General features: G+C 40.5%; 1 protein-coding gene across 1 annotated transcript in view; it reads left to right on the forward strand.

Moving 5' to 3' along the window:
* The first annotated feature begins 8,650 nt into the window (after positions 1–8,650).
* SMARCA2 (SWI/SNF related BAF chromatin remodeling complex subunit ATPase 2) overlaps positions 8,651–21,693 on the forward strand; it is a 224,096-nt gene continuing 211,053 nt past the window's right edge. The window contains exons 1-2 of the mRNA XM_074394738.1: positions 8,651–8,803; positions 17,156–17,268. The gene's annotated coding sequence lies outside the window, so the exon portion shown is untranslated. The remainder of the gene's footprint in view (positions 8,804–17,155; positions 17,269–21,693) is intronic.

Raw genomic sequence — 21,693 nt, forward strand, 5'->3', positions numbered from 1 at the left:
TGCCCTAGAGATCTGTGAAACTTTGAACTTGAGAGAGATGATTTAAGGCAGGCGTCCCCAAACTACGGCCCGCGGGCCGCATGCAGCCCCCTGAGGCCATTTATCCGGCCCCCCGCCGCACTTCAGGAAGGGGCACCTCTTTCATTGGTGGTCAGTGAGAGGAGCACAGTATGTGGCGGCCCTCCAACGGTCTGAGGGACAGTGAACTGGCCCCCTGTGTAAAAAGTTTGGGGACACCTGCCTTAAGGTATCTGGTGGAATGAATTTCTAAGCAGCAAAGCATTCAGGAGGAAGCAGAGCATAAAAATTTGGAATGCAATAGAAAAGAAAAAAATCATTTTCTGGGGAGAAATTCAAGCCTGCTGCAAAAATTTATATAAGTAAAAAAGAACCCAATGTTAATCAACAAGACAACAGGGGAAATGCCTCCAGGACATGTCAGAAACTTTATAGACGGCCCCTCCCATCACAGGCCCACAGGTCTAGGAGGAAAAAAATGGTTTCATGGGCTGGGCCTAGGACCCCCCTGCTGTGTGCAACCTAGGGACTTGGTTCCCTGCTCCCAGTTGCACCAACCATGGCTAAAAGGCGCTAAGGTACAGCTCAGGCTGTGGCTTCAGAGCATGCAAGCCCCAAGCCTTGGCAGCTTCCACATGGTCTTGAGTCTGCGTGTGCACAGAAGTCAAGAATTGAGGTTTCGGAACTTCTACCTAGATTTCAGAGGATGCATGAAAATGCCTGGATGTCCAGGCAGAAGTTTGCTACAAGAGTGTGGTCCTTGGCCAGGCGCGGTGGCTCAAGCCTGTAATCCCAGCACTTGGGGAGGCCGAGGCAGGTGGATCACGAGGTCAAGAGATCGAGACCATCCTGGTCAACATGGTGAAACCCCATCTCTACTAAAAATACTAAAAATTAGCTGGGCATGGTGGCGTGTGCCTGTAATCCCAGCTACTCAGGAGGCTGAGGCAGGAGAATTGCCTGAACCCAGGAGGCGGAGGTTGCGGTGAGCCGAGATCGCGCCATTGCACTCCAGCCTGGGCAACAAGAGCGAAACTCCGTCTCAAAAAAAAAAAAAAAAAAAAAAAGAATGTGGTCCTCATGGAGAACCTCTGTTAGGGCAGTACAGAACGGAAATGTGGGGTCAGAGTCCCCACACAGAGTTCCCACTGGGGCACTGCCTAATGGAGCTATGAGAAGAGGGCCACTGTTCTTCAGACCCTAGAATGGTAGATCCACTGAAAGCTTGCACCATGTTCCTGGAAAAGCCACAGACAATGCCAGTCCATGAAAGCAGCCAGGAGGGGGTGCTGTACCCTGCAAAGCTACAGGGCAAGAGCTACCCAAGGCTGTGGGAGCCCACCTCTTACATCACTGTGACCTGAATGTGAGACATGAAGTCAAGATTATTTAAGAACTTTATTTACTGTCTTGTTGGATTTTGGACTTGCATGGGACCTGCAGCTCCTTCATTTTGGCTATTTCTCTTATTTGAAATGAGTGTATTTACCCAATGTCTGTACTCCCATTATATCTGGGAAGTACTAACTTGATTTTTATTTTGCAGGCTCATAGACAAAAGTGGCTTGCCTTGTCTCAGGTGAGACTTCGGCCTGTGGACTTTTAAGTTAATGCTGAAATGAGTTAAGACTTTGGGGAACTTTTGGGAAGGCATGACTGGCTTTGAAATGTTGAAATGTGAGGACATAAGATTTGGGAGGGGCCAGAGGTGGAATAATATAGTTTGGCTCTGTCCCCACCCAAATCTCATCTTGAATTGTAGCTCCCATAATTCCCACATCATGGAAGGGACCCAGTGGGAGGTAATTGAATCATGGGGGCAGGTCTTTCCTATGCTGTTCTCACAATAATGAATAAGTCTCATGAGATCTGATGGTTTTATAAAGGGGAGTTCCCCTGCACACGCTCTCTTGCCTGCTGCCATGTAAGGCATCTCTTTGCTTCTCCTTTTCCTTCCACCATGATTGTGAGACCTCCCCAGCCATATAGAACTGTGAGTCCATTAAACCTCTTTTCTTTATAAATTATGCAGTCTTAAGTATGTCTTTATCAGCAGAGTGAGAACAGACTAATATACATAGGAATAGGAAGATGTAGAATTAGAGAAACATCAAAACGTCTTCAAATTGTCCTTAAACTTAATTAAATCCAACCAACCTCAATATATTTTTTTTGAAACTTGTTGATGACCTGGGGTTCACATGAAATCAAAACAAAACGACAAAGAAAAACCAGAAAAGTTTGAGAGATCAGAGTAATGAGAGGGCCTTTTCACTAAGATACCAACCTGTGCTATAAATCTATGGTTATCAGAATCATTTGGCACTGATGCCATTTTCTAAATGTAAATTACTTTTCTCTCCTTCTTTGCCTACCATAATCCCGACCTGCTGAAAAGTATCCTTTTCCATAGGACTTTCTCATACCCCCAATCTGGAAGTCATTTCCCATAATATGTTTTCTCTTCTTTTTGGCCATTAATTTCATACTCTTGGCTATATAAAAAAAAAAACGTGCATGCCTTTTCTTCCACGGAGTTTAAACTCCTTTGGTTTCGTCATCTTTACTTCAATGTTTATAGCTATGAGACAACAACAGTTATTTTCAATATCATCAGTGGCAGAGGACAAGATGAGATTTAATAACATAATGTTGCCAACGCATCAAAGTTAGGTCTGAGGACCACCAACAGCAGCAGCACCTGGAAGCTTAGACATGCAGAACTGAGAACCCTATCTCAGACATACTGAATCAGTAGGTGCATTTTAACATGATCTTCAGATGATTTGCATGCACATTAAAGTTTGAGAATCACTGCCCTAAAGAATTACATGGAATGAAAATATTTCATAACTCTCCTAAAGCAATCTGACACAGTTGGATATCTTCCTGTGTTATAAGCGAATAGAATTATTCACATCTTATGTTTCTTTGAGAGGCAAAAATTTAGTGACCCTAAAAAAAGTGCACTAAAGAAATGTGAGTTCAGGCGATGGGATACGTCTAATGAGAAAAGCAGATGAAGAGGGCATGTAGAGGGGATTGTGAAGGCAGCAGTTTATAACTTGGAAATGACTTGATACTTGGTTTACTCCCACTACAGTTCTTTCTAATTTATTTTTCCAACCCTGATCTTTCTACTAAGATATCTTTCTTTTGCATCACCCGCCTAATCTACATTTTAACCTGAGCTACTCTGATCTCACCTCCAACTCATTAACTTCTTGACAAAACCAGTCATTCCTCATGAGGTCCCCATTTTTATCATCCTAAATCTCAGTCCCCAAAACTTACACTAGAATGTAAGTTCCCTAACAGCACAGAGTGGCTGTCTGGTTCACTTGCTCTATCTCTGGAGAACAGAATAGCACGAGGTATATAGTAAGTGTTAAAACAATAGAATGTTCAACACATGAATCCAAGCATAACAATTTGGACAACTTTTATTATCCCAGATCCTTCTATAAATTTACCATCAATTCCCATTTCTCTTGGGAACAGTGCTTATTTTGCCCTGAAAGTTTCTTTAAGTCTATTTTTATTGTATCACCACCATCACCATAACCACTTCATGCCTGGACTATCATAGTAAAACCTGAGACACTCTCTCTGTCTCCTTTCTCTGGTTCTCTTCTAATTTATATCCAAATAACATTTCACAGTCCAGTATGGCCAAACTCTTTACTCTGGCATTTAATTCTTTTTTTTTTTTTGAGACGGAGTTTCGCTCTTGTTACCCAGGCTGGAGTGCAATGGCGCGATCTTGGCTCACCACAACCTCCGCCTCCTGGGTTCAGGCAATTCTCCTGCCTCAGCCTCCCGAGTAGCTGGGACTACAGGCATGCACCACTATGCCCAGCTAATTTTTGTATTTTTAGTAGAGATGGGGTTTCACTATGTTGACCAGGATGGTCTCAATCTCTTGACCTCATGATCCACCCGCCTCGGCCTTCCGAAGTGCTGGGATTACAGGCGTGAGCCACTGCGCCTGGCCCGGCATTTAATTCTTTAGAGTCCAAATCCAAGCTTCCTCTCTGATCTCGTTTTATGACTTCTCAAAAGGAACCTTTCTTTTTAACTAAGACGATATGTTTATACTTCTTTACTTTGCACTCCTGGATAGAATCTATTTCTTCATAGTGAAATGTTCCCCCTTATTGTATTTTCCTATCAAATCCTACCCATTCCTCAAGACTTGGCTCAAGTAAGATTTTCAGTGGAACATAATACATGGCCACTCTAATGTGCCATGAGTCATCATTGACTCATTCCCAGGGATATCAAGTGATATCTCCTTGGCGCTCTCATGACAGGCATTATCTATAATGCCCAACACTTACTATGTGTATTTCTTTGAATATATATTGTTCTGCAAATGTATTATACATATGGGTAAATGAAGAGGTCAAGTTAGGCAAACCTGGAATTAAAGTTTCTCTCTACAACGTAGTAATAATGCAATGTTAGGCAGTGTACTATCCCTCTCTGAGTCTCTGTTTCTTTACATGTTAAAAAAAAAAAAGTACCTACCTTATGGGATTTAGATAATTAAAATCAACTGCTTTTTTTTTTTTTTTTTTTTTTTTTGAGATGGAATCAAGCTCTGTTGCCCAGGCTGGAGTGTAGTGGCACAATCTCTGTTTACTGCAACCTTTGCCTTCTGGCTTCAAGAGATTCTCCTGCCTTAGCCTCCCAAGTAGCTGAGATTACAGGAGCTAATTTTCATATTTTTAATAGAGACAGGGTTTCACCATGTTGGCCAGGCTGATCTGTAACTCCTGACATCAGGTGATCCACCCCGCTTTGGCTTTCCAAAGTGCTGGGATTATAGGTGTAAGCCACTGCATCTGGCCTCAACTACATATTTTAAAAAGCTCTTAGCAAAGTGTCAGGAATACTTAACAGTATTGGCATCTTTTTCCCAGAGCCTCTTCTTGTGGTTGAAGCTACTGTTTATTCTTATATATTTCAGCAGAGCAAAACATTTATTTATTTATTGGTGAATTGATAAAGATTAATATTGAATATCAATATAGACTGAAGGATTTTGAGAGCAAAATTTTCTACTCTTTCTGGACCGCAGTAGACATTCTTCTCTTTGCTAAAAGAAGGTACTATCAGGGGGATTATATAAAAAGAGACAAAAGGTAGATACTATATTAGAGTCCTATCTTAATTACTTACTATTTCTTTGATAACATGTCTTATAAGAGAGTATAGTTTTATTATTAAAACTATATTGAGAAATAGAATATGTTGCAGAGCAATTTCACTGTGTAATCTTAGACAAGTGGCTTAGACTCTCTAAGACTATCTTCCCTATTTAAAACAATGAGATTAGAGCAGGTGGCCCCTAATGTCCCCTTGGAATGCTACAAGGATATTGTTACTTGGCTGTGCCAATACCAAGATTGCATTATCTCCTTTATCTTTCATCTATGTAGCAGCCCTAAGAAATATTTTTTCTCTAAGTAATGAATAATTATAAGACTCATTTCAGATTATAGAGTAATAATTCTAACAATTATAAAATATTAGGCTGTAATGCAATTATTATTAAGCCCCAGCATTTTCATATTAACTTTGAAAAAAAGTATGAAGTCTTATAACAGTATGTGATAACAATACTTAGTTTTACTTTACTTGGAAAAAGGCAGATTATTACACAGAGGTTGAGCAACTCACTCAAAATTAACTACTGGCCTATTGGCCAAAATAAAGATAGCCATGGGCTTTGTAATTTCTACTTCTTAATTTTACTAAACACAACAAAGGTCTTTGAAGCATCAGAATTAGAATTATATTTTAATGTGGTAATTGTCAAATATGGCAAAGTTCAAAGAAGATACTGTTGCTTTTTTTTCACCATGCAAAAAAACGATTTGCTATTGGGTCTCATGCATGCCCTGACTTGACAGGTGACATTGTGTTTAAAATGCACATATTTCTAGAAAATCAGCAGCCATGCTCTAGGTGACACAGATGTGAGGGCATGTCTGTACTTGCCTTTTGACACAGATCTGCTGGAGTGAGTGTGTAACACTAAATTGATATTTTTTTCCCCATCAACTTTATTTCAGTATTCTCTTTAAGAACCGACAAAAGGCCAGTTTAAGGTCATTGTGTGGTTGTGGCTGTGGCTGTGTCTGTTCACTCAATGTCCCATGGGGCGGGAGCTGCGACAGTCTTCAGCAGCAGCCTGTGTCCTCGGGCTTCAGGAAGAAACTGCTGAACACGTTGCATGAGATATGTGGGCCTTAAGGCCAATCTGCAACCCCAGGTTCAGCAGCAGTGGATTTGGGAGCTGGGCAGTTAATTTCCTCTGAAACCCAGGTCACTATCTTTTCAGCAGAGATTGGGGCTTTCCCATCTCATCTGTATATGCGTTGAAGGAGAGTCTAGGTATGGCTTTCCATGGGACTTTGTGGAAGATATACTCTGCTCATGCAGAACTTCCTGGGTCGGTATTCCTCCCATTGCAGACACACTGGGGGCTCCTTTACACAAGATTTCAGTGTCCGTATGCCACAGTCACATAGAGGACCACCTGTACCACAGAACGACAGGTTTACAGAAGATGCCCCTGTGAGAGGCCAGTGATCAATCCTGGGATTGATAGCCACCAAAACTGAGGCTTATTGAGAGCTATTTGGATCTGGTTAAACAGGGTTCAGGATTTAATTACTCGGCAATGGCTGAGTCTCTGATGGCAACAGCAACCTCAGCACAGCACCTTGGCTGGCATTCATGGAGGACAAGCATGCCATCAGTTCTGTTTTCAATGACAACAAAGGTCCAAGCTGCCATAAGAAGCATCTCTCAGCTTCTTTGAGTGGTCTGAGGCTTTCTTCTATAGATACATGCTTTCATCTAAAAGTCAAGCCAGGTACCAACCAAGTGGCTTCTGCAGCAAGGAATTGGAGGACAATCTCCTTCTTCATCTGCAGGATGAGGGCTCTGGCCCCTGTGATGGTTTCCCTTTAAGTTCATTCAGGAATCAAGGACCACACCTTATGAGCCCTTCAGGCAGTGTGGAAAGACTTTGATTTGTTTTTATTCACTTAACTTGTACAATGCTCCCAGCAGGTTTGAGTGAAACCTGAGACTCTTACTGAGGTAGAGGATCAGACAAATCGATTTGACCTTGGACCATGTACCCTTAGCCTTAATGATGGAAATTGGTGATTAGAGACTAGAAACACTCTCACTTCATAAGACCCTATCAGGATTTAACCATATCTTAGAACCAACAAGAAAAAACGTTTAATAGATAACAATTCTTCCTTTGTCCTTAGGGATCCTTGGACCAGAATGCAGAAAGGAGGGCACCATTCTGTGATTTTTCTCTGCAACGGGGGATCAGATTATTTAACTGCCTGAGGAAACAATAACTTGGCAAACTCTCTCTCCTCTCTTTCCATGTGCTAGGCAAGCGATGAAAGAGGAGTGGGGCTGACTTCAGCTGTGTCACAGATGTTGACCCACCACTGGTCTGCCCTCTCTCTCCCTTGCCACCCTCTTCCTTCTGCCAAAGTTAGCATGCTGGATCAGTAGGATGCAAAGCTGCGCATGAGCCTTTTTGGGGCTGGACACTGTCATCTGGCCAGATAAACTAACAGGCTAGCAAATCCAGCTGGGGCTGGTTGTACTTTGCCCACGTCTGTTGCAGCATATGGTGTGTTCACTTGAAGTGACTGACAGAGCTATTTAACTTTGCAGTTTGTTTGTCTGATGCCCCTACCCAAATACCATGCATACTGTCACATACTGGTGAACAATCTTCAGTGTGGTTACAATTCACGGCTATCATAAGGGGAATACTTTAAAATTGGTTTTGAACTCCATAGTTCCCAAGATGGCAGAGCTGGATGGAAACATTTGGAGACATGCCCTTTAATTGGCCCCATAATTTTATCCAGAAAGAAATTGAAGCAGAAAGATTAAGTGACTCCCGCGAGGACTCACGCAGCCAGTTAGTATTAGGACTAGAGCTAGAACCTTCGACCCTGACTTTCAACTCAGTCCTTTCTCCAGCTCAGGCTGTTCACATGTTTCCTTTCCTTTTATCTTCAAAATGTGGCCCCTTGGAACTTTCCTGGAATTGGACTTCTGAGCCTAAAGTGGCTTAATGCACAGATTTGGGAAAGGATAGCCATGAGGCCTCTAAGTGGTTTTGATCAAGTTTGCCAATATTTACACCCTAGGTTGATCTGCATAAACTTCATAAATAATATAAATTCCTGCAAAGTGAGCTTAACCGTGAGCTACACGGTCCTTTGAAAAATCCACGTTATGCAATCACCCTGGCAAAGTTAACAACGCAATAGAGTACTGAAGGTAACCACTGATTGCAGTCACTGCTATTGACCATTTTAAGTGTGACTATTTTTAAAATACTGTATGCCTCATTAAGCTGTGCTCTGAAAATGAGGAATTTGCTTTAACTGCATTGTTTTGAATTGCTGAGAGAAGAATCTATCAACCACAAGGTGCCCTGCTGCTGAACTCAGCCAAAAAGCTGTTAATAACTCCAGCAGATGTTTCAGCTTTTTAGGCCAATAGACTCCCTCTCTCCCTACCCTCCCCTTTCCAGCATCCGATGCCAATATGACTGAACTCCAGTTTCTGTGGTTGTTGTCGCCACCGCCGCTGCTAGGGCTGGCGATACAATGCCGCTGAGGAATGATCCTTTAAACAACCACTGGCAACGGAACCTCAGCCCTTTAGGGTCAGAATATGATTGCTTTTACCATCAGAAGTTTAAATCTTCAGGGGGGAAATGAAGGTAAGGGCACAAAAATCAGTATTTTCGTTTTGTTGTCTGCCTTCATTGCTAGTCATTCATGTTTTGCTGTTTGTGGCTTCTCCCAATGCGTAAAGTCCATTTCTCAGACTCATCAGAGTGCTGGGCTTGCTAAGGTTGAGGGTCATTAATACACGGGAGGCCCTACTAATCTGGGAGAGACGTTCTTGGGTTAGCAGCTTTGCAAAGGGGGCCTCTGCGTGATGCAGTTTTGTGTGGTTGTATGCCTGATACTGTGTGGCTCAGATGCCCTGACCTCAGCCGTTCTACAATATTAGATGCGTGTTTTATAAATATAGCTTTATCCCTGTGTGATAGGTAGAGTATGAGGGCACACAGGGTCACCACAGTCCCATACCGGGATTTATCAACAGCTCTGAACTGGGATAGACCTGACATTGTCACCTGAAATTAAATCTACATTCCAAGGCTTTTCGAATGAGAAGACGTTAGAAATAAAGGGGGAGGAGAGAGGCTGTCCCCTTCCCTGACACTCCCTGCACTGCCTCCTACTCAATTATTTTGGAGAGAGGGCTTTAACACACCCTGGTGACAACAGGGTGACCAAGAAAACACAGGTGCACCACATTATGAAATGCGATATTGGCTAGGAACGCATCTGAACTGCACAGCTATACACATCATCATGCAGAGAATTGCCATGCAAAGGGGGAAAAGTTGAGAGGCAGCATTAAGTTCATAAATATTTTGTTTCCTTATTTTGATGCAACACAAAGCCAGAATATCCAGGACTCTGCAGACCTCTATTGTCAGCTTCAACATTGCCAACCATAGTAATTCAACCCCCAAATCTCTGCTGTATGCCATACTGGCTGTAAAAAGTAAGTGTCTTTTCCCTGGTGTCACTGCCACCATACTGTTTGCATGCTTTCAGCCCTGTGTAACTCTAATTCTCAGGAAAAGCTCAGGAATACAATGCTAGCTCTCCTCGCCAGACCCCAACCCCCATCACTTTTCTTTTTCACCGGGATAAAGAAATAGATTACATTGTGACTTGGTCCGCATTCTCTTAAGTACATGTGCATAGCACTCATTAATGCTAATGGAATTTGCACATACGCATTGAAGGGAAAATATACTTGGCCCATGCCTGGGTATTCTTTATTTTCTTACTGTACACTTGAGAGTTCTGTGGCATCTACAGCTTCTAATTCTGAAATATGAGTAACTCAGATTAAAAATTATACTATTCATTTTGAAACACAGTGTTCCCACTAGCAAATGGGATGGGTATTTCTGCTTAGATTACTATGATTCCAAGAAGCCAATACCAGATGATAACTCTTTAGTAAAATAAACAACCAATGTTGTAACAATAAAATAGGGTTAAAAGGCTGGGCACAGTGACTCACGCCTGTAATCCCCGCACTTTGGGAGGCTGAGGTGGGCGGATCACGAGGTCAAGAGATCGAGACCATCCTGGCCAACATGGTGAAACCCCGTCTCTACTAGAAATACCAAAAAATTAGCCAGGTGTGGTGGCACATGCCTGTGGTCCCAGCTACTCCGGAGGGTGAGGTGAAAGAATCACTTGAACCCAGGAGGCAGAGGTTGCAGTGAGCTGAGATTGCGCCACCACACTCTAGCCTGGTGACAGAGCAAGACTCCATCTCAAAATAAATAAATAAATAAAATATAATAAAATAGGGTTAAAAATAAAAACAGCAAAACCTCTCTACTGAATCAGTAGAAAATATATTCTCATTATTTAAACAATATCTATTAAATAACCCATATACATCTCCAGAGGAGTGAAAACATGAGATGAGGTGGGGGAAAAAAAGAACTGAAAATAATCATGGGTAATCTGAGACTCCAGGCCTGCCAGCAGTGAGTATTGGCAATAGGCATGAACAAACCATGTGGAGATGTCTGAGGCCCAACTAAATCCAGACCATGTACTTCATTAGGTCTTGAACTTTACCTGGAATATCATACAGCAAATGATGATTTCCAAACTGTTTTGTTCTTGATTATTTCCAGTCCAAGTAAAATGGACAATAAAGAAAAGATGCTTCCGTACTCTTTCCATGATGGATGTTCACCACCAAAATAACTTCACCATCTGATGTATTTCACAGTTTTAAGTTAAAACAGACATACTATAATATGCTTGTACATCTGGCTCAGGTGCTTCATTTGCCATATGTTTGTGAAATAATCCAAGGAGATGTTACAATTGTACATTCCCCTTGGGACTTGAAGAAAATGTGCCCACAAAGAGTTACCTAATTATTCATTCCTGCCAACAACATCCTCTCCTAATAAGAAGGAGAGGCAACTTAAAACGAGACAATAGCGCTTTCAGTCTTGAGAGATGTCAGTGCTACTTATGGTTTCAAAAACAGAAAGTCTTATGCATTTTTTAAAATAAGAAAAAGATCTTTGGCCTTTAAAGCAAATAAAATACTCTGCAGGTGGTATATTTGGTATTCTTATGTGAGCAAATTCTGTAGCTCTGATCAAGGCCTATTGTTTCCTGAAACTCATTGAATTAAAGCCCATGAAGCCACATAGAAATTAGTGACCCAAAAGTTGGCAGTCTCTAATAAATGGCTGCTCTGGCAGCACTAGACATTTATGGAGAACTTTGTAATCGGTAAATTGCTTTCATATATGTTACCACATTTAATTCTTATAACAATTTTGTGAAGCAGGCTTTTTTTAGGCATCCCTTGTTTAGTTGTACCAGTTGTAGTACTGATTCTTCACATCACTAATAAACAAAAGTATGAGCATCTTTTTTTTTTTTTTTTTTTTTTTTTTGAGACGGAGTTTCGCTCTCGTTACCCAGGCTGGAGTGCAATGGCACGATCTCGGCTCACTGCAACCTCCGCCTCCCGGGTTCAGGCAATTCTCCTGCCTCAGCCTCCTGAGTAGCTGGGATTACAGGCACGCGCCACCATGCCCAGCTCATTTTTTGTATTTTTAGTAGAGACGGGGTTTCACCATGTTGACCAGGATGGTCTCGATCTCTTGACCTCATGATCCACCCGCCTCGGCCTCCCAAAGTGCTGGGATTACAGGCTTGAGCCACTGCGCCCAGCTAGCATCTTTCTTAAAAAACGGTAAGTTATTTTGGTCTTGACCAATACATAGAATTTACTATAGCACACATTTCTCTCTTTAAGAGTCATTGACAATCTGCTTTTCCCCCCTCTGTTCCTGTTACTTGCATTCTTCTAAACTGTGACTTATTTTTTTTCTGATTCTGTTTAATCAAAATTTTGATTTTCTTTTAAGGATTAAAAAGTAGAGGGAGAATTAGTATATTGGTTGAAATACAAGCTAACCATCAAAAATTCAAATTTTAATGAGGCCCTAAGCCAGGACAGAAGTCATATGCATAAAGCATGTTCTAGGCCTAGCTTCATCCATTATTAAATCAATTTGAAAAAAATGTGGCAATGATGAAGTTATCAGCCAATAAACCTTGAATAGTATGTTAATTGTATATTGACTGAAGTAACAGATTAGATGAGGGTTGAATTGTCACAAAGACTGGAATAAAAGACCCTAAATAGGCAGACTAAGTTAGACGTTCTTTTCCCCCGAAACACAAACTTCAGTGTTAAACAGGAAACAAAGGATGAGAGGCAGAGGGTAAGATTTGCCTCAGGTTACCCAGCTTGTAAACAGGAGTCCATGCCAAGTCATCTCCCTCCATAGCGCTGGAAAACAGCAACAACTGTTGAATACAAATGCTCTCTTAGCTTTTCTAGAAAATCCTAACATTTTCTCATTACTCAAAGTATAATACTTCCAGTTTGTATATAATATTTCCCTTGAGAGGGAGAAAGTTACTATGAGGAAATAATTAATTTTGGTCTCTTGTTGTGAGAGAAATTAAAGAGAAAGTTCCGACAACAAAGGTAAAAAACATCTCTCTAAAAAAGAAAAGGCCGCCCATCTTCCCTGACCCTGTACACAGGCCAGTGGTGACGGCTATAATCGCGGAAAGGGGCTTGTGTCTCTTCAGCCTCAGCATTTGATGGACTCAGATGAATGTCTGAAAAATCTGTGGGAGCTGAAGTTCTATTGTTAGAAATACTGAAACTGGTCACCTTAAGGAAGAGTGTCTCAGCAGAGTATTACACAGACCTCACCTAATCTCTTTTCCAACGTATACTGCAGCTAATTCATGGGGATCGTTGGAGTGTCTATTGGTCAAAAACATTAAGCACTGTCACCACCATAATACAGAGCTCTTAAAAGTGTGTGCATGTCCCAGTGGTGGAACACATTCTTACTATAGCATAAATCATAGTCAGGATACATTCCTAAGTGCGTCTCAAAAGTTATATATGTAATCAAGTAGGCATTCTGATTTTAATTTTGGCAGGGCATGCTTTGAGATTCCCAAGCGATTTTTTTTGCCAGTCATTGCAATTATATACTTAAAAATACGCACACACACACACACACACACACACACACACACACACACTTTCTTCATTCACTAAAAGTATACTACATGCCATAAATACAAAGTTAAGAAGGCAAGGACTTGCTATCTAGTCGTTGAAACAATTGGAGAATCAGACTTGCAAACATGAAAATACGAGCATTGGATGACCCACAAAGTTGAGTGGCAGATTAGGATAACATGTCTAAATCTGTTCTGGAAAACGTCCCAGAGAAAGAAGAAACATGAAAAGGTGTTTTTCAGGTAGACAAAAGGTTTTAAATTGTGTGCTGTGAGTTCCAAGATGCTAAAAATCAATTGTAAGAAAGGTAGTAACATCAAGTATCTGTCTTTGAGTTCTAGGGCCACAGTGAAAGGAAAATTAGGGAAGGCAATTCTTGGAGGTCAGGCAAATGTCATGCAGTGTATTGCAGTAGTTAAGGAAGTTCATGGACTTAATCAAGTAACCTCATAGCCCATAAAATGTGGGAGAGATGCAAGAAGAATAAATAGGATATGGTGTTTAAAAGGTAGGAAAAGAATCAAAGGTTCCCAAACATTTGGCTTGGGAAACTGGGTAGAGGGTGTAAACCTTCATTAGCATAAAGAGTATAAATATAATGTAAAATATCCTGTAGTCCTAGCTACTCAAGAGGCTGTGGCAGGAGAATTGTTTGAAACTGGGAGGCAGAGGTTGCAGTGAGCTGAGATCGCGCCACTGTACCCCAACCTGGGCAACAGAGCAAGACTCCGTCTAAAAATAAATAAATAATAAATAAATAAATAAATAAATATAATGCAAAGAATATAGAAAGAAGAATAGGCTTTGTAGAGTAACTGGGACTAGACACCTAAGCAGAGATTAACATGTTCAATTCTGGACATAGTGAGTTTGCAGTGCCTGTAGGATATCCAAATGAAACTATTTAGAAGACAGTTGGTATGGAAGGGACTAGAGCTTAGGAAAGAGATTTATTTTTGTTTTACTATACTCTGTTTACTCTTCCTATTTTTTCTTTTTAATTTTAATTTTTGTGGGTACATAGTAGGTGTATATATGGGGTACATAAAATGAAATATTTTGATATAGGTATATGATGCATAATAATCACATCAGGATAAATGGAGTATCCATCACCTCAAACATTTATCCTTTGTGTTAAAATTATACTCTTTTAGTTATTTTTAAATGTACAATTAAGTTAGTATTGACTATGGTCAGCCTACTGTGCTATCAAGTACTACATCTTACTCATTCTTCTATTTTTGTACCCTTTAACCATCCCACTCCCTAGCCCCAAGCCCCCTCTACCCTTCCCAGCCTCTGTTGAACCATCGTTCCGCTCTCTGTTTCTACGAGTTCCATTATTTTAATTTTTAGCTCCCACAAATAAGTGAGAACATGTGATGTTTTTCTTTCTGTGCCTGATTTATTTCACTTAACATAACGATCTCTGCTTCCATCCATGCTGTTGTAAATGAGATTTCATTCTTTTTTATGGATTGTGTATATGAACCACATTTCCTTTATCTGTTTGCCTGTTGTGTATACTGTGTATATGCTCTATTGTGTATATGAACCACATTTTCTTTGTCTGTTTGCCTGTTGTGTATACGGTGTATATGCTCTATTGTGTATATGAACCACATTTTCTTTATCTGTTTGCCTGTTGTGTATACTGTGTATATGCTCTATTGTGTATATGAACCACATTTTCTTTATCTGTTTGCCTGTTGATGGACACTTAGGTTGCTTCTGAATTTTGGCTATTGTAAATAGTGCTGCTATAAATGTGAGAGTGCAGATCTCTCTCCAATATACTGATTTATTTTCTTTTGGGGTATATGCCTAACAATGGGATTGCTGCATCATATGATAGCTCTATTTTTACTTTTTTGAAAAACCTCCAAACTGTCCTCTGTAATGGTTGTGTTAATTTGCATTCTTATCAACAGTATATAAGGGTTCCCCTTTCTCCATATCCCACTGGCATTTGTTATTGTCTGATGTTTGGATAAAAGCCATTTTAACTGGAATGAGATGATAGCTCATTGTAGTTTTGATTTGTTATGGGTTGTCTCTTTACTTTGTTGATTGTATCCTTTGCTGTGCAGAAGCTTTTTAACTTTATGTGATCCTGTTTGTCCATTTTTGCTTTGATTGCCTGTGCCTGTGAGGTGTTTCTCAAGATAGACCAATGTCCAGCAGAGTTTCCCCAATGTTTTCGTTCATTAGATTCATAATTTGAGGTCTTAGATTTAAGTCTTTAATTGACTTTGATTTGATTTTTTTTGATATGGTGAGACATAGGATCCAGTTTTATTCTTCTGCATATGGATATCCAGTTTTCCCAGCATCACTTATTGAAGAGACTGTCCTTTCCCCAATGTATGTTCTTGGCACCTTTGTCAAAAAGAAGTTTACTATAGATATAATACATTTCTTTCTGAGTTCTCTAGTCTGTTCTACTGATCTATGTGACTGTTTTTATGCCAGTACCATGTTGTTTTGGTTACTATAGCTCTGCTGTATAATTTGAAGTCAGGTAATGTTATTCCTCCAATCTTGTTCTTTTTGCTCAAGATAGCTTTGGCTATTCTGGGTCTTTTGTGCTTCCATATAAATTTTAAGATTGTTTTTTCTATTACCGTGAAGAATGTCATTGGTATTTTGATAGGAATTGCATTGAATCAAAAATTATTTGAACAATGTGGACATTTTGACAATATTGATTCTTCTAATTCATGAGTATGAAGTATCTTTCGATTTCTTGTATGTCCTCTTCAATTCTTTCATAGGTGTTTTGTAGTTTTCATTGAAGAGATCTTTCACTTCTTTGATGAAGTTAATTCTTAGAAATTTAATTTTATTTGTAGCTATTGTAAATGGGATTACTTTCTTGATTTCTTTTTCAGATTGTTTGCTGTTGGTATATAGAAATGTTACTGCTTTTTGTATTCTGACTTTGTATACTGCAAGTTTACTGAATTTATCAGCTCTGATATTTTTTCAATGAAATGCTTATGTTTTTGCAAATATAAGGTCATATTATCTACAAACAAAGATAATTTGACTTCTCCTTTAGGATAGAGTTTTAGATGTTAAACAGTGGTAGGGACAAGATCCCCCCAAAAGTGAATAAAGAGGGACAAAAAGATACTGACATTTAAAAAGAGGACAAAGAAACAGAAACGAACCAAGGCACTGGATAAGGAGTAGTGAGTGCAGTAGGAGGTAAGCCAGGTGAGAGAGAAAATAGACAAAGCCAGAGCTCCAAGAATGGAAGAAGAGTCAGATTATTAACAATGCTTATTCCACTGGGTTAGAGGGAGAAGCAAGACTATCTCTGCAGTGATACGGGTTCGAATGGATCAGAGTGCGTGGATGATGTGAAATCATAGATAGTAAATTTAACTTTCACTTTCTAAAAATATAGCCATCAGAGGAAGAGGTATAAGGGTGCTAAATAAATGGGTCACTAAAGGGGTTTTGTCTGTTTAACTTCTATGTCTAATGGGACAAAACCCCTTCTATGTCCAAGGTAGAATAATTTTCAGAGCTCTAATGGATTGGCTTGCCTTTGATAGGAAAATTGTGTTTTGCTAGAAATAAGGACAAAGAAAAAGTTGACGCAGGCGCAGGTGGGCTTATATGAGTGAATGGACAGGAAAATGAAAGAAGCCACTCCTGATAGTTGCTAGTCCCTAAATTAGAAGCAAGGTTATCCCAAACAAGAGAAGATTGAAAGTTTTGAAGAGTGGAGAAAGTTTAGAACAGCAGCTGAGGGAAACGGGAGAAGCGCATGTAATAGGACTACTAAGTAACACTGAAGGCATAGTTGAGATTAGTTTCACTCCAGATTTATGATCTCCATTCTATATGGTTATGATTTTTCTTTTCCCTTCAGCAGAGCGGTGCTCAAGGAATGTTTACAGCTAAGGAGGCTCCACGGAGGATTGCCTGAAGGACATGAACTCCATCCATCTCTCCAGCTAGTTTAGACTATATCTCAAGATCAAGGTAAACCATCAAACTAAATACTTGAGCCATATTGTTTTGGCCCCTTTTACTATTACTCACTTTTACTGAATTGCATTTTGGCATGGGCCTTGGCTGGCATTGAGGGGCCCAACAAGAAACAGCCATAGGCCTCTCAGCCTTTTTCGCATCATGGAGGCTGTTGAACAGGAAAGGCACCATCCTCAGTATCGTTTATGTTCCATTCGTGAGCCATTTCTCTTAGACCCAAATGCCAGGAAGCAATTGGGTTTTCACGAGTAATGGCATTGTGTTTGCATGTTTGTATGGTCTTGAAGCCGGAATGCATGGTTTCAAATTCAGCATCCATCATCTATTAGTTGGTTGATCTTGAGCTTATTAACTTCTCTATGCTTTGATTTACTCATCTGTAAATGAGCAAAAATAACAGTACGTGCTCCATAGGAATGCAGTGAGAATCAAATGAAACAATCAATGTAAAAATGTTTAGCATTATGTCTGGCAAACCACAAGTCCTTAATACATATTACTTATTATTATTATCTTACAACTGATATATTTGTTTTATTTTTGTGTTTTGCCTTCATCTTCAGTGTGGTGTGCCTTTGGAATAACTTATCTCTGGTTTCCACTTAGCATTATTTTCCATTTCTCTTTACCTACACTTCACTTATTTTTCATCTGATATTCACCTAGCATTGTTTGGGAATGAGGCTGAATATGAGAAAGTAAACAAAAGTTCTTATGCCAGTCAGTAACTATAAAGATTATTCTATCTTTATTTTAGAAATAGTTTCAAAGATAGTAAAATGAACTTTCTTATGCCACATTTGTATATAGAAATGAATGTTTCCTTGAAGTCCATTTCACTTGGTATTGACTTTTCTTACAATCGCTCTTGATCAGGTCCCCTACAGGGACTTGGCCCTGATTCAGTATTGGCTCAAATACTTCTCACTGTGAATAAATAACATGTTACTTTAATTGCAGAGAGGGACAGATTATTGTAGCTTGACAAGTAGCTAAATTCTGCTGTGGAATGAGGGCTGGATTTGAGGGTCAAAGGATCTAGGTGTAGGTACCAACTCTGACACCAGCTCTTTGCCATTGGAACTCTTGCCTCAGTTCTTTTATCTGCTGAGTAGGGTTAACAATATTGATCTCATAGTGTGATTGTGAGAAGTAAAGAAGAGATTCAGCAAAAATTAGTTGAATCTGCATCCAGTGCAGGAGGTAGCATTCAAGCAATCATTCACACTTGTACTTGAAAAATAGGACCAAATGATTCGGTCTTCTTTTTTTTTTCTTTGAGACACAGTCTTGCTTTGTCGCCAGGTACCAGACTGGAGTGTAGTGGCGGGATCTCAGCTCACTGCAACCTCCGCCTGCCGGGTTCAAGCAATTCTCCTGCCTCAGCCTCCTGAGTAGCTGGGACTACAGGCACGCGCCACCACGCCCAGCTAATTTCTGTATTTTTAGTAGAGACGGGGTTTCACCATGTTGGCCAGGATGGTCTTGATCTCTCGACCTCGTGATCCGCTCACCTCAGCCTCCCAAAGTGCTAGGATTACAGGTGTGAGCCACTGCACCCGGCCAATTCAGTCTTCTTAATTATATTTAAAGGCAACTTGAACATACTTACCTTATTGAACTATTTGAAATACGGATACCAGCCATTTCAAAATATTTAGTCAAAAGTCAATAAAAAAGCTTTAATTCTCGTTTAAGAATATTCAGCAAATTTTGTCCTTGTATCAGATTATCAACTTGGCCTGCAATGTCACAGGGGAAACATGAAAAATATCCCAGATTGTATTCTCTGCTTTTAACTAAATAAATAATTGGAAAAATCCCTGATAATACAAATAAGTCTGCTTTGTTTCCTGGCAGACTTATTTTGTTTTGCTTATTGTTATTGTTGCTGGTTTTGTTGCTGCATAGACCAGTAAGCACATGCAGATGAAAGGAAGCTTTTGTTTTGTTTTAACTGAAGGTATGTGGGCACCGGATGTCTTATCCCAGGTGTTAATAGCAAAGGGTTTAGGCCAATTCTTTAAGGAAATGGGAGCACTTACTTTACTAAACCCCTCCCACCTGTCAGGACCAAAGTTGAAAACCAGAGAATGTTGTGTTGGTGGGCCACTCCCGCCGCCCCCACGGAACACCCAGAGAAATCTGTGCTGGATAGCACAAAAAGAGCCCAGCTACAATGGTTGGTCTTCAAAGGGGTTCATTTATTATATTGCTCAGTGCCCCACAGAGTTGCTCCAAGCTCATAACTGCCACTGATTTCAAAGAGAGCTCTGAACTTGCATACGCTCCACAAGGCACGGCGCAGGATGAGAAATAGGCTGAGTGGCTTTAAGCCATGTTCAGACATTTTTTAATGTTCATAAATGTCTTTGGCACCATCACTTTCACATAGAAACCCACTTACCTCCTGCCGCAAAGTGTGAAATAAAGCCATTTTCAAGCCTGGGTCGGGGATGGTCTGGAAATTGGGCTAAATCTTAAAACTGCATGAAGACTGAAAATAGGATTCACAAGCTGAAGCTCGGCTCTCACCAAACCATTTCCAAGGTCAGGTCACCGTGACACTCTGCTCTGTTAGGTACCATCAGTGCTATCCTTGAAGGGTTAAGACAGTGAAACGTGATCATCTCTGTAGCTTTCAAATGAACCGGGAGTGAAACTGAAGGCCCGTAACTCTAGGCATCAAAAAATAGGTGGTCTACTAAAGGAGAGAAGCACTATCTCAATTGAGGCCTGATTGGGATTCACCTGGCACAACCCTGGGAAACCGTGAGTTAGGGATTGGCATTTCTTTTTTTTTTTTTTAATTTATTATTATTATTTTTTGAGATAGAGTCTTGCTCTATCACCAGGCTGGAGTGCAATGGTGTGATCTCAGCTCACTGCAACCTCCGCTTCCCGGGTTGAAGCAATTCTTCTGCCTCAGCCTCCCGAGTGGCTAGGACTACAGGTACACACCACCACACCCAGCTAATTTTTGTATTTTTAGTAGAGATGGGGTTTCATCATGTTGGCCAGAATGGTCTCGATCTCCTGACCTCGTAATCTGACAGCCTCGGCCTGCCAAAGGGCTGAGATTACAGGCATGAGCTACAGCGCCTGGCTGGGATTGGTATTTCTTACCACACTTCTCTGCTTTAGGAGATGCTGAAGGTTACCCCTTGATCCAGGATGTTTATGGGAGATAAGGTCCCATCAGAGGTGCTCTTTCTCCTTGAACTGAAGAAAGATTAACTAACCTCCCCAATTTTGTTCCTGTGGTTCCTGGTCACCAAGACAAGGGAAAAAGAGATACCTTAGATACTCAGCAGTCACTCTGTATACTCCAGGAAGCTGTCTCGTAAGTAATTCTCCAGGGAGCCCCCTGCATGGCTCCATGAGCACCTTGCTTTTGGAAGGGGCACAGAAAAAAAAATGTGCCCTATTCATGTTCACTGTCAAATAAACATTAAGTCTTGGACAATACGTTATATTGGCTCCCATCTTTATTCAAAAAAGAAAGTTATTTATTTGGGAGAAAATGAGTTAAATAATGATTTCCAGAATTCCACAGATGTGCTCTGGAAAAATAAAACCACACAGTCCCTTCTCTAATGGGCTTTAAGAAAATGTTGTTAAAGCATTTAACTACTATAAATCCTATTTATTTATTCTTTTAACCAGTATTTACTAAGCACCTGCTATGTGTAGATGCAAGTCCAGTTGCTGGGATACAGCAGTGAACAGAGCCAAAAAAAAAAACCATCCCTGATCTCTGAGTTTGTGTCTGACTGAGGGAGACAGATGATAACAAAACAATTAAGAAAACTCCAGAGTATGTGACAAGTGCTAGGGAGAATATGAGCAGGAGTGAGGGCTCACGTGAGGACAGAGTGAGAGAGGGTGCAATTTGAGACTGGGTGGTGTGGTGAGGTATCATTTGAATAAAGGATCCTGAGGGGAATTCACCTTTAAATGCTTGTCTTTTTTCGGTTAGTCCAAATATTAGTAGACAGTAACTGAGGATTACCTATGGAGTCCTTTTAAAACTTAGAAGGTAAAGTCAGCTTGCCAAAAATGATGAGAAGACAATGCAGCCCTGCTCCTGGGTCCTGGTACCACTTGGTTGTGCAGTGACACAGTCATGAAGTTGAGTTCCATGGAAAAAGGAAGTGTACTTGGTATCGTGCTGTGCACACAGTGAGTGCTCAATAAATGCTGTTTACTTATAGATAAGGTCTGTGGTCTTGGATGCAGATCTAAAAATAATGTTTCTTCCTGCTGGGCGTGGTGGCTCACACCTGTAACCCCAGCACTTTGGGAGGCTGAGGCAGGTAGATCATGAACTCAAGAGATCGAGACCATCCTGGCCAACGTGGTGAAACCCCATCTCTATTAAAAATACAAAAAAATTAGCTGGGTGTGATAGTGCGT

The sequence above is a fragment of the Saimiri boliviensis genome, chromosome 2 (assembly GCF_048565385.1).
Source record: "Saimiri boliviensis isolate mSaiBol1 chromosome 2, mSaiBol1.pri, whole genome shotgun sequence".
Lineage (NCBI taxonomy): Eukaryota > Metazoa > Chordata > Mammalia > Primates > Cebidae > Saimiri > Saimiri boliviensis.